Below are 12239 nucleotides of genomic sequence, written 5' to 3'. Positions count from 1 at the left end.
GGGGCAACCGAGCACTTCCGCTCCGTACTGCGCGGCACCGCCTCCGGGCCTCCAAGATGGCCGCCTGGGCGGGGCCGAGGGCCTCCAACCATTTCCGCTTCCGGCGACGGCGCTCAGGCGGTTGGAGGGGCGGTCCTCTCGGCGGAAGAAACGTAAGCGGCGGAAATGCGCCGCGCCGCGCAGTCGCAGTCGCGTCCTCTGGCTCCGAGCCCGCATGAATCCGCTCCAGAGATTGTTATTGCCCAGGGAATGGGCCCCCCGCGGCCACGCCCCCTAGCGACCGACGAGCCAATGGGGGAGGGACTTGCTGGTTGCTAAGGGAAACCGCTAGTGGCAAGATGGCAGCCTCCAGCCAGAGAAACCCTAGCTCCCGCCTGCAGCGCCGGGACCTGCCCCGGCGGCCGCCGCAGGATGGTAACGGCTGCTGGCCCGGGCCGGACCACGGGGCGGGTGGCCGGCGGCCCTGCACCCTACCGGACCTACGTCGGAGTAGGAGGGAGGCGGGCAGGGCCCCGGATCCGGGACTGGAACCTTTGTCCCCCGATCCCAGAGGGGCTCCACCTTGCGCCCCTACGAGCCCCTGCCGGTCCTCCCGGAGTCCTCGTCGCCTCTGACCCTGGAAGGGGCGCGCCTCTGCGGTGGGCGGGGCCATGAGACCTGGAGACCGAGCTGGGAAGAACCGGAGCCTGGACGCGCTGTTCATAGATTTGATAGGAGCTGTGCTTAGAGTCAAAGAAAAGGGACCGGAGTAAACTCTGAGTCCACGCCACTACCTTTAGGTAGAGCCTGACTCTCTATGACAGATGCGGTAGTCTAGTCTTACCCACACTTTCCTAGAACGGCTCCCTGCAAGTTGTGCTTTAAAAACAGCGGGACTCTGGGTGGGGTTGGGGGGTCTGCCCTTTCCAGGAACTGCCAGAGTTGGGAGTTGGGGGATAGTGGCTGGGCTCAGCAACTGAATGGCAAAAGATGGGCAGGCCCTCCTCGAGTGCAAAGTGTGTTTTGTCCTGAGGCAACAGGAGGCCATTGGAGGGTCCCTGCAGAGAAATGGCAGAGTGGGCTCTTTGCCCCACTGTGCCCTCGCCTTTCTCTGGCTAATTAGGCTCAGCTCAAATGTCCCCTCTCCAGGAAGGCTCCCAACTCTATGACAGATGCGGTAGTCTAGTCTTACCCACACTTTCCTAGAACGGCTCCCTGCAAGTTGTGCTTTAAAAACAGCTGGACTCTGGGTGGGGTTGGGGGGTCTGCCCTTTCCAGGAACTGCCAGAGTTGGGAGTTGGGGGATAGTGGCTGGGCTCAGCAACTGAATGGCAAAAGATGGGCAGGCCCTCCTCGAGTGCAAAGTGTGTTTTGTCCTGAGGCAACAGGAGGCCATTGGAGGGTCCCTGCAGAGAAATGGCAGAGTGGGCTCTTTGCCCCACTGTGCCCTCGCCTTTCTCTGGCTAATTAGGCTCAGCTCAAATGTCCCCTCTCCAGGAAGGCTCCCAACCCTTCCATCAAACCCTCCCCACACCACTGTGCCTCTCATGGCCCCTGCACTCATTTGTCCTAACCCACCTCCCACTGGACCTGCCTCTCTGCACAGACACATGCTCATGAGGTCTGGTGCGCAGTCAAATGATATAGTAGATGGATGGCAGTAAACAGGGCATGTGCTGACCCCAAAGCTGAACCTTTGGGCAGCAGTACTGGGGAGTTCACAGGAGGCGAAGTGCACAGACACCTTGGAGGCCCCTAAAGGGGTGTCGCATGCTGTCCCCACCTGCGTGTTTTTTGGACATCAGCCAGATCGCCTGTGTCATGTGCTCACCTGTGCATCCTCTCTTCAATATTCAGGTTACGGTGTCTACGTATACCCGAATTCTTTCTTCCGATATGAAGGAGAGTGGAAAGGAGGGAAGACACATGGTAAGAAACATCTGTGGCCTCTTCCCACAGCAGCCAGCTCACAGGTGACAGCCTGTTTCCTCAGGGAGCTTGGGGTGGGCAGGTGGCACCAGTGCCAGCTGCACTGGGCCCTCATGCTCTCGCTATGGCCGAGGAAAGGCTACTTCCTGCAGCACAGGGGCTCGTGAGCCAAGACACCCTGGTGCTGCCCCAGCAGCCCGCGGCAAGGCCAGGCAGCAGCACCAGAGTTGGTCTGCCACCTTCTCACAGGCAGGGAGGCCGCAAGCTGGAAATCCTCCCTAGGGCTTTAGTTCCCCTTTGCCAAAGCAGAAGTAATGGCGGTAACTTTACAGTTGATCCCTGATGGGGGCGGCGGGGAGCTTATCTGCTTTTGTAGAAAGTCTCAGCGGGTGTCACCTGGCAGGCTCCCCGGCAGTGGGGCCCAGAAGTCCCACAGCTGTGCTCAGTTTCATATCTGTCTGGGTTCTGCCTGTTCACATCCGCTGCCCGCTTTTCTGCTGGACGATCAGTCTTCTGGTATTTTCTTAGATGAGCTCTTGTGTCTGTTGTTGAATCTCGATCACGTGTCAAATGTTTTAACTGATAACCGCGTCTGCAGGTGAGCTTGCAGAAAGCACGTGCTGGATGAGAGAAGGAGGCACGCATGGGGACCTGAGCCCTTTGAAACCCGGCCACCTGTGGGCACTCCCCACTGCTGTCTGCCTTCGCATTACGATTTCTTTCACCAGGTCGTGGGAAGCTGCTGTTTAAAGATGGGAGTTTCTACGAAGGCGAGTTCGTGCACGGGGAGATCACGGGAAAAGGCCGCCGGCTCTGGGCCGCATCAGGTCAGCTGCGGAGACAGCCGCGGGCACGCCAACCCCTTGCTCGTAAACCATACCCAGCAGAAGGTGGTCCCTCCCTTCCGGATGCGGAAGACGCTTCCATCTGTAAACTGGGGTGCCTTGTAACAGCCTGGGACAGGGTGACTGCCATGACACCCACGACTTGGCCAGGGACTGTCTCCAGAGCCTCAGACCTTCACGGGCAAGCATGGGGGCAGTTCTCAGTGGACAGAAGGCACACCCCACGGATGCTGGGACCCATCGATGCTCACAGAGGGTCAGCGTAGGGTACACTCACATGACTAGGGGGTCAGATGCCCCTGCGGAGACCGGGGGGCAGGTCCAGATCCACCTGACCCCACTTCTTCTCATTAGCCAGGGTCAGAAATAATATAAAGAGACTCATCTGTTCTGAAGTGGCACCAGCTGCCACTGTTACTCAAGGGATAGGTGGGAACTGACTTGTCCCGCAGAGAACACAGGGGACAGCTCTGTCCCTGAACATCTGTTTCTCCCTCCTCGTCCACCCCAGGGAACACCTATTCCGGACAGTTTGTTTTGGGAGAGCCTCAAGGCCATGGCGTCCTGCAGTACAAAGCCGGCGGGTGTTACGAAGGAGCGTTCCATCATGGCGTGAGAGAAGGTCCGATGCTGCTGAGCCCCAGGGCGCCTGGGGGACACTGAGGGCCAGCGCCCCTGCCTAATACGCGGGAGTCAGCAGGCCTGGATGGGCTCAGGGACCCGCACTTGACTGGGGAGCCTGGTGCCCACTCGGGACCGGGAACCGCGGCCCCAGCCTGACTTCGGAGGTGGGACCGGAGGTGACGATGTGCTCCTGCTTCGGTCCCGGGGACCGTGCCGGGTGCGCTTGAGCATGCGGTGCTGTGCCTGTGACATGGGTTGTGTATCCACTAACCACCGCTGTGCCACAAGCCACCCGAAGCCTAGTGCCTCAAAACCACCACCATGGTCCCGTGGTCTGGCCTGGGCTTGGCTGGACAGGCCTTCTGGCCTCGCGTGGGGTCACCACACAGCTGCAGTCAGGGTGGCTGCATAAGGGTGCTGGGTGTTAGGCTCCCAGAGGCCAGAAATGCCAGCCCTGTGAGGGCCTCCGCTGGGTCACGTCCCCGACTCTGCGGGCAGAGCAAGTCCGGAGGCCACATGGGTGGGGGGCAGGCTGCCGCTGGCTGTGGCCGCAGCGCTCACGGTCCTGGAAGAGCAGCGGGAGGGGCCGGCAGAATGGTCACAGGGCACTGGAGCTGAGCGAAGGCCTCTCCCTCCGTGCCACCCCCCAGCCCGCCCACTTGCTGCACTAGGAGCTGGACCCCCTGGCACCTCCCGGCTTCCAGAACCGGAAGATGCCACACCCACCGCAGCCCCGCCCGACAGCCTTGCTCCGCCCACCTGGCGCCCAGGCACGCAGGGTGGTCCCATAGACCTGCAGACCCACACCCCCACACACCACCATGGTCAGCTTCTGCACGGGGGTCTCGGGCCCGTCAGGCCGCCCACCCTCACCTAGGACCTTTGTGAGCTGGCCCCGGAGCTGCTCCGCCAGCGCCGTTGTAAATCAAACTCTCCACTTTTGGAGGCCCCTGGGGGTGGGGGTGCTGAGTCCTGCGCCCCCTGCTACCTTGTCCTAAAGTCACCACCTTCCTCCTCCTGGCATGGTGACGCTGGCCTCTGGGCTTATTCCCTAGGACACGGGTGTCTGGTGGACCAGGACGGGCAGGTGTACCAGGGCTGGTTCCACAACGACAAGCGGCACGGCCACGGGCAGATGACCTTCCAGTGAGTGCGCCTGCGCCTGTCCCGCGCCCCACCCCTGTCCGTAAAGTGCGGCTGTGTCTGGTGTGACTGCGGTCCCCTCACCAGGACTGGTCATTTACGCGGTTAGTCAAACACTGCACCACCACCGCGCCTCCCCCGCAATAAAACAAAACTGCCTCGTGGGCAGGGGGTGTGCAGCCCCAGAGGCCTCCCTTCCTTCTGGCTGGACACCAAGCCTCCTGAGCTCCCGGGCCAGCTTCTCATGCAAAACCCTGCCACCAGGATTTGTGGGTTCGCCTCCCTTTCCTTCAGCATTGTCCTCTCCAAATCCTGCACACTGAGGCGGGGCGGGGGGGGCCGGCTGGCGGCCGTGTCCACGTCAGGACTGGCGACTGTCCTCGCGCCCCACCAAGCGCCCAGGCCACCTGCCTGCTGCAGCCCGGCCCTGGCACTGCCACCACGCTGGCCATCTGCTCGGGGCCTATTTCTGCTGCGGTCCCGGGGGCGCGTGCTGAGCCCGGCTGGAGGAGCGGCCACCTGGCTCCCCCCCGCTGAGAGCCGCCTCTGCGTGTGTCCCTCAGGAACGGCGACAAGTACGATGGCGACTGGGTGCGGGACCAGCGTCAGGGGCACGGGGTGCTTCGGTGCGCAGACGGCTCCACCTACGAGGTAACTGTGGGGCGCAGCTCATGAGGTGGGGACAGCGACTGTCCCCACTTGGCTGGTGACAAAACCAAGGCCTGAAGAGCTCACCGGCCCTGGCTAAAACCACCCCCCATCCCTCCAGCATCACCCTGGGGGTGAGGTGCGCGGCCACCTGGGGAAGCCTCTCCGATGGGCCGTGTGCCCCGTGATGGCAAGGGGGGCAGTACAAGTGTCTGTCTGCTCTTGGGCTCTGCACCCAGCCCCCGTGTCACTGTGGCAGGCACCAGCTCCCAGTTCTGGTGGCGAGTTCTAGGCGCTACCTGTGGGTCAAGGTTCAGGCATGTCGAAGCCTCTTCAGGCCCGGAGTCCATCATTCTTCCCTGGACGCTGGCCTGTGTGCCCGGCCGGGACCAAAACGAACAGGAGCCAGAGGCGGGCCACCCGCAAGCACGCACTTGTGTGACCAGCACAGGAGCCCACAGGACTGGATAGACGAGAAGCCCGTTGGCCCTGCAAGGTGCAGCTGGTGGCCGGAGTGGCTGGGCAGCCCTGCCTGGGTGCCGCCGTGTGCACTGGGATGTGAGGGACGAGAAGGGGCTGCTGTGGGAAGCCCGCAGGGCAGGGCACCGCCAGCGGCTGGAAGGGCGAGCCCAGGGCGCGAAGGCCCGACAGGCCCGCACGGTCAGAGCCGGGAGCGGAGGGAAGACAAGGCGAGGTCCCGCGGGGTGACACGTGGGCCCCAGAGCCACCGCGCGTTGCAGTTTTACTCTAAGCATCACAGGAGGTGCCGGGAGAAATTGGCGGTCCGGCCTCTGTGGTCAGAGGCCCCTCTGGGCTCTCGCGGGGACGGCACTGCGGTCAGCGGCCTCCGTGGACCCCGCACGTTGGCGGGAAGACGCCGGGCCTGTCGACAGGTCGGATGTCGAGGTGAAGGCGCGAGGAGAAGCAGCGTGACTCCGGAGCCTCGACAATTCGATCGGGGGACAGAAGCCACACCCATGATGTAGTGTGAAAACTGCCACCCAGTGAGAAGTGACAAAGGACAGGGAAGCAGCAGATGCAGAGTGGTCCCAGGAGACCCCCGAGACGGGGTCGAGGTGGGCTTGGTCGTGTCCTGGGCCCAACCATGGGCTGAGCTGCTTGGGACGGGGAGACTGGCATGAAGTGGCTTTGCGACCGATGGAGCTGTCACCGTGGTCATTTGTGGGGCGCCAAGTGAACGGAGGGCCCCAGGGCTGCTGCACACGGTGACAGGGCTGGGCTGCGCTGTGCATTCTCCGAACGTCCTGGAGCACCCGTGGGAGACGGGGACCCACTGGGGTCTTTGAACCTCAGCTCAAGTGACAGCCGATCAGAGAACCCCATGGCGGCCCTGCCCCTCGAAGCCTCAGGCGGAAACGTGACACGTACCTGTGTGGGTGGTTACGTCCGCTGAGTGCACATCCTTGCCCAGTGTCTCACGCGGGAGTTGGAGAGATGCTGGGAAGCAGCGTGCCCCGAGGCCAGGACACACGCAGCCCCTCCGGAGACCAGCACCCCGACAGCCACGGGGCGGCTGCAGCCCGCCGGACAGGTCTGCAGGAAACCACCTGGGGTGCAGAGACCCTCGCTGGGGGCGAACCCCTTAGGAGTGGACACGCCAGACCTGCGTGGACAGAGGCCAGCATGGCGCCAGCAGCACAGGCAGCGGCTCCCCTGCCCGCCCTGGAGAAGGCAGAGTCCACTCCTGGGACCACAAGCCCGGCCAGGCACCCGGCCCCAGGCGGTGTCCCCGGCGCGCTCATGGGAGTCCGCGTTTGCAGCCGGGGCAGGCGCTCCTGAGCCCATTGGCAAATGCTGCTGTGACCCACCAGAGCCGTCCGTCTCCTGTGCCTGAGGGGGGCCCCCGCCGTCATGGGAGCAGCCTCGGGGCACGCTGTGGGCCCTGTGACGCCAGGGAGACACAAGGAAACGGCGGAAGCTCCCTCCTCCTGCGGCCACCCTCGCCGGTCCTGGAGGCGCCCCAGGTGTCCAGGCCACCGCTCTCAGGGCGGGCTGGTCGGGGACCGAGCCTCTAGTGGCACCGCTGCCGTCACTTGTGGCTTCGGGTGTCACGTCCTCAGCTCTTCACCCTCGGCTCACAAGTCTCCCAGCGCCCCAGAGGACACCGAGGCACCGGGGAGGCCTCTCAACCCGGGGGACGGCAGGGCGGCCTGGAGCCCCCGTTTCACAGCCTCGAGAGCCGGGGTGACAGGCACAGCAGGGCTGGCAGAACCTCAACGCACGTCCTCCCGGAGAACTACGAGCGCCTTGCCCCCGGCCGTCCCCTCGCCCTGAGGCCGGCCTGTCCCTCGGTCCCAGCCACCTTCAGGGCCTCCCTGTGGGCTGCAGCCACCCCTGGACATCGGCATCCTGGGACGCCGCAAATCGTGGCTCAGCCACCAGGGCACAGATACGGAAGGCGCTCCACGTGCCAGGCAGACTGGGACGCCCACCACCTGCCTGCTCGCCACCAGGGGGCAGCCCAGCCCTGCCGCTGACAGCAGCTGGACCTCGGCAGGGGGATGCCCGGGCTGCAGCTTTGTCAGGAAATGTGAGGAGGCGGCATTTGCCCGGACAGTGGCCCCCTCGATGACACAGGCCACACCGTCCCTCCTCGCATCGAAGCCTGGCCCTCGATGTCACGTCTCCCCAGGGTTCACGCTCTGCCTGCTTTTCACACTGTTCTGTGACACCCCCACCTGTTGGAGCCTCTGCAGAGGATCTGGGACAAGCCAGCTACGGCCGAGGTCCTGCCCGCGCCTGGACACACCGTCCCAGGTTCATGCTGCGGGCCTGGCCGAAGCTGTCACGGTGAAGCCCCTCGCAGTGTCCCATGTGGGCCGCCCCAGGCCTGTCTCGGGCATGCGGGTCCCTGTCGGCCAGCGGGGAGGAGTCCCGAGGGAACCGCGATCACCAGCAGCACAGACGGTAACCTGAAACCCTGAGCCCGGCACACGGTCCCCGGGGATGACCCGCCCTGGGGGCAGTCGTGAAGTCCTCGGTCCCTCCAGCCACCTTTTAAAAACACTTCTCGATGGTTGTGGTCGCAGGGCAGGCGGAAGGGGGCCAGGCCATCCTCTGGGGACGCCTGGGGTCAGCGCTCACTCGTCGCGACCACCAGGGCCCTTTCACAGCCCGTGCGAGAAGGTCACTACCCGGGGCCGTGTGGGCTCCGGGTGACAGCCGCCTTCTGCCCCATCTCAGCACCAGCCTCTCCGGCCTCGGTGTTGTGGGGACACCTCCTGGGCCTGACCTCTGACCTCCAGGTGTGAAAGGTCACCTGAGAGCTGTGGAGCCACCAGAGCGAGTAAGGTGCCACCCCCCAAGTGCGTCTCCCCAAGGGGCAGCTGTCCCATAGGCTATGACATATTTAACCGTTTTTTTTTTAATTGTAAAACACACAATATAAAAATTTTAATCATTAAGTGCACAGTGCAGCGGCATTGAGCAGTCGCCACCACCCCCATCTCCAGGACGGTCCATCTTCCCTGACACACTGTCCCCATGAAGCACTCACTCCCCTCCCCCAGCCCGGCACCCCCACCCCGTCTCTGTGGACCCGACTCCTGCCGGGGCGTCCTGTGCCTGGAGTCACACGGTACCTGTCCTTCTGTGACTGGCTCGCTTCACTCAGCACCATGTCCTCCAGGCCCGTCCACGCTGTGCCAGGCGTCAGGACGTCCTTCCTTTCTGGGGCTGAGTGACATTCCGCCGTGTGGATGGACCACGTTGTGCTTGTCCATCCGTCCGTCCACGGACACCTGGGTTCCTTCTACCTCTTGGCGACTGTCTCACCGCTGGGGACGTGGAGGCGCACGCATCTCTCGAAGACGCTGTTTTGGATTCTTTTGGGGACACACCGGAGGTGGGACCGCTCAGCCCTGTGGTCATTCTACGTGGAATTTGGAGGGACCGCCATACCATCTTCATGGCGGCTGCACCACTCAGTCCCGCCGGCCGCGCCTGGGGCTCCAACCCCTCCGCGTCCTCACCGCCATCATCTGTCTACGGAAACAGCCGCCTCCCCAGGCCACCGCCATCGGGAGACCGGCCGTCCCCGGGCCGTGGCGGGACGCTGCTGGGGCGGCTCCTGTGCCCTCTGACGACTCCTTTGGCTGGGCCACCGGCAGGTTTAGCCGCGGTTCTCGGGGCGCGCATGCTTGCTCACACGTGGTCACGGCCAGGCCACACGAAGTGTCCCCACACAGGTGGGGTCGGCCAGTTCCTCCCCCTTCTGGCTCCTCGCTCGGAGCACGGGCCCCACCACACCCTCTTCCACGTCTGCAGAAAGCCGCCCTGGGCACCCGCCCCGCAGACCTGCCCACACGCTGCTGCTCCTTTGTTTGTGAGATAATCTTATTTTCTGAGAAGTCTAGAAAACAGTGAGCGTACGGGAGTTGTATGCCGGTCCAGCCCTGAGGACCAGCCGTTGGGAAGGTGCTGAGGGCAGCGTGGGGCAGGGTGGCCGGAGCCACAGAGAAGGGGCCCTGAGCCTGGGCGGCGGCCAGTCCCCCTCCCGGGGCAGGTGGGCCCTTTGCAAAGCTCTCTCCGCTGCCCCGACACCACCATTCCTTGACACAAAGCTTTATAACGAACCTTCGAGAAGTTGGTCCTGGAAAAATCTCACTCCTGAATACGAACGTTGCAGTATCTTCCGTCAGAAAATAAAACCAGTGTTTCCCAAAGCCAGGTGTCACTCCTTCTCGGGCTTGGTGGCCCACGGTCCTAACCATTCACCCTGGGACCCGAGGTCCTATCGCCTGCCTCTGCTCCCCACAGTGGGTCCTGTGTGGGTCCCCACAGTGTCCTGCTGTGCACTGTGCTGGACTTCTGTGCTGCCTTGACCTCCGTGGGACATGGGGACATGTGTGCCCGGTGACGGTGGTGGCAGCGAGCTTGCCAGCTCCTCCTGGGGACATGGCTGCAGCTTGGTGACCCCTGTGAGCACAAAGCAAGCCCTCGGAGCAGCATGAATCTGCGATGGAGCCCGTGGGGACAAGCAGCCCGCCTGGCAGGGCGGAAGGAGGCCTGAGCGGTTAGAGAGCCAGGGCGTTCGCTGCTCCTCGGAGCCTCCCCTACCTGGGAGGCTGCGGTGCGGTCCCCGCCAGCAGCTGCCAGCGCCGCACGCCTTGGCTGCGCTTCCCGTGTTGGCTCCCCCAGGGGGAGGCCTGCTGGGTGGTACACCTGCTCGGAGCACAGAGCAGGTGGCAGGCCTTATGCGCATCTTCACCTGCCAGTGGCTCCCAGCCTCCCTGCCCCGCACTGCACGTCTTGTTCCCCTGCCACTGTTCTTGGGCCGGGAGGCCCCAGTCCAGGAATGTGGGGCTGTGACCCCAGAGGCACGATGAACCCCAGACCGTGAGAGGTGTACGTGAGAAGAGTCTGGGCTGCCAGGTCGTGTGGGACCAGTGCCAGCCCCACGTTCCCTGTGGGGTTTGGATGTCACTGATGTCACACCAGACGCACGAAGACAGCTTGTGCTGGCATCAGCAGACCTCGCCACAGTTCTCCCTCTGAAATCTGAGGATCGTGGGCACCCCGTGGACCCTTCTGGCCCCTGAGAAATGTCTGTGGAGATGGGTGGCTAAAGACGCCCAGCTCACGCCACTAACACGCTGGCCTGTGTGACCACCGCGGGCCGAAGCCCATCCTGCAGCTGGAGGAGACCCTGGTCCATGGACGGTCACAGGGCCTCACATGGGACCTGACCCCAGGCCGCCCTGCCTGATCTGCGAGCCTGTGACCTCAGAGATCTGGCCGTGGTGGAGGCTGTGAGCCCCTCCAAGGCTGGCTCGGAAGAGTGGGCCCTGTGCCCCGGGGGAAGGACCGGTGGGCGGGGCGGGGGTTCGGGCCTGGGTGGGGATTCAGCACTGCCCGGGAGCACTCGAAAGGCGAGGGCACCACAGAAGCAAGTCCAGGAAAAGCAGGCCCCTTCTCCCTCAGAAGGACGGCATGGATTAACCGGGAGGCGCTTCTCGAGAGGAGTCAGGCACTCGTTTCTCACAGTTCAAACTCGTTTGTAACGCAGAAGCTCTGGGGGAGTCCCCACCATCACCCCAGCTCGTCAGGACCAAGTGTCACTGAAGAAGAGGTGAGCCCGTGGGGCCCCACACAGACCCAGACCTGCAGCTCAGCCACGCCTCGGGAGGGCGCCTGTCCACCGGTCCCACCCAGGGTCTCACTGTCGCCTGCAAGGCCATTTCCCAGCGCTGGACCCTCTGCTCGCCTCTGTCCTGCTCTATTCACAGTGTGGATACGGGCCCCAAGTGGCCTTTCTCACACCGGCTCTGCCACAGTCATCTCTTTCCCGTGTCACGCCTGCTGGGCGTTGTCCCCGGCTGGCCTCACCTGGGCAGGGAGGGGGAGGGCGAGCCGGGGTGTGCGCCGTGCCCCTCCTCGCGTGGTCCAGCCCTCTGGGGAGACGTGGAGCTCCGCATCCGTTCACGCTTCGGCCGCGAGTCAGCGGAGGGGGGACACAGCGTTCAAAGGCGCAGTCGGCGCTGTTCGCTGGGAGCGTGCTGGGGGGCGATGTGACTCCCCGCCACACGTTCCGCGCCGAGTTCCGTGTCAGAGCCGTGAAGGCCGCTGCGCCGTGAGCTCAGGTTCGGGGCGCCCGTCGTTGGTGCCCGACCGGCGGATGCGCTGCCGCCGCCGCCCTGCTCACCCCCTCGGTGGGCACCCCTGCGGCCGGGCACCCCGTCACGGGCTCTGCCGGAGCCCTCCGCGGCTCTGGGACCCGCCCGCCTCTGCCTCCCTCTTCCTGGCGTCGCAGAGGGCCGAGCGGACAGGGACGGACACCAGCAGAGCGGAGACACGGCCCTTCTCCGTGGCTGTGACAGCCCCGCACGGTGCAGTGGGCCCGGCGAACCTCGCGCTTTCCGCCCGTGCCCACCGGACCCCACGCTGTCCTCACGGAGCCAGTGAGGGCACGAGCCCGTCCGCGGAGGGGTGACCCCTGCCTCCAGGACGCTCAGTCCCCAGACCAGACGGGACACAGAGATGACCGCAGCCCGGGAAAGGGCAGGGAAGGAGCCGATGGAGTCCGCGGGGCTCGCCTCCCATCTGGCGGGA

Source organism: Pteropus alecto, unplaced genomic scaffold (assembly GCF_000325575.1).
Source record: "Pteropus alecto unplaced genomic scaffold, ASM32557v1 scaffold700, whole genome shotgun sequence".
NCBI lineage: Eukaryota > Metazoa > Chordata > Mammalia > Chiroptera > Pteropodidae > Pteropus > Pteropus alecto.
The sequence above is the reverse complement of the archived record's forward strand: the minus strand, read 5'-3'. Positions refer to the sequence as shown.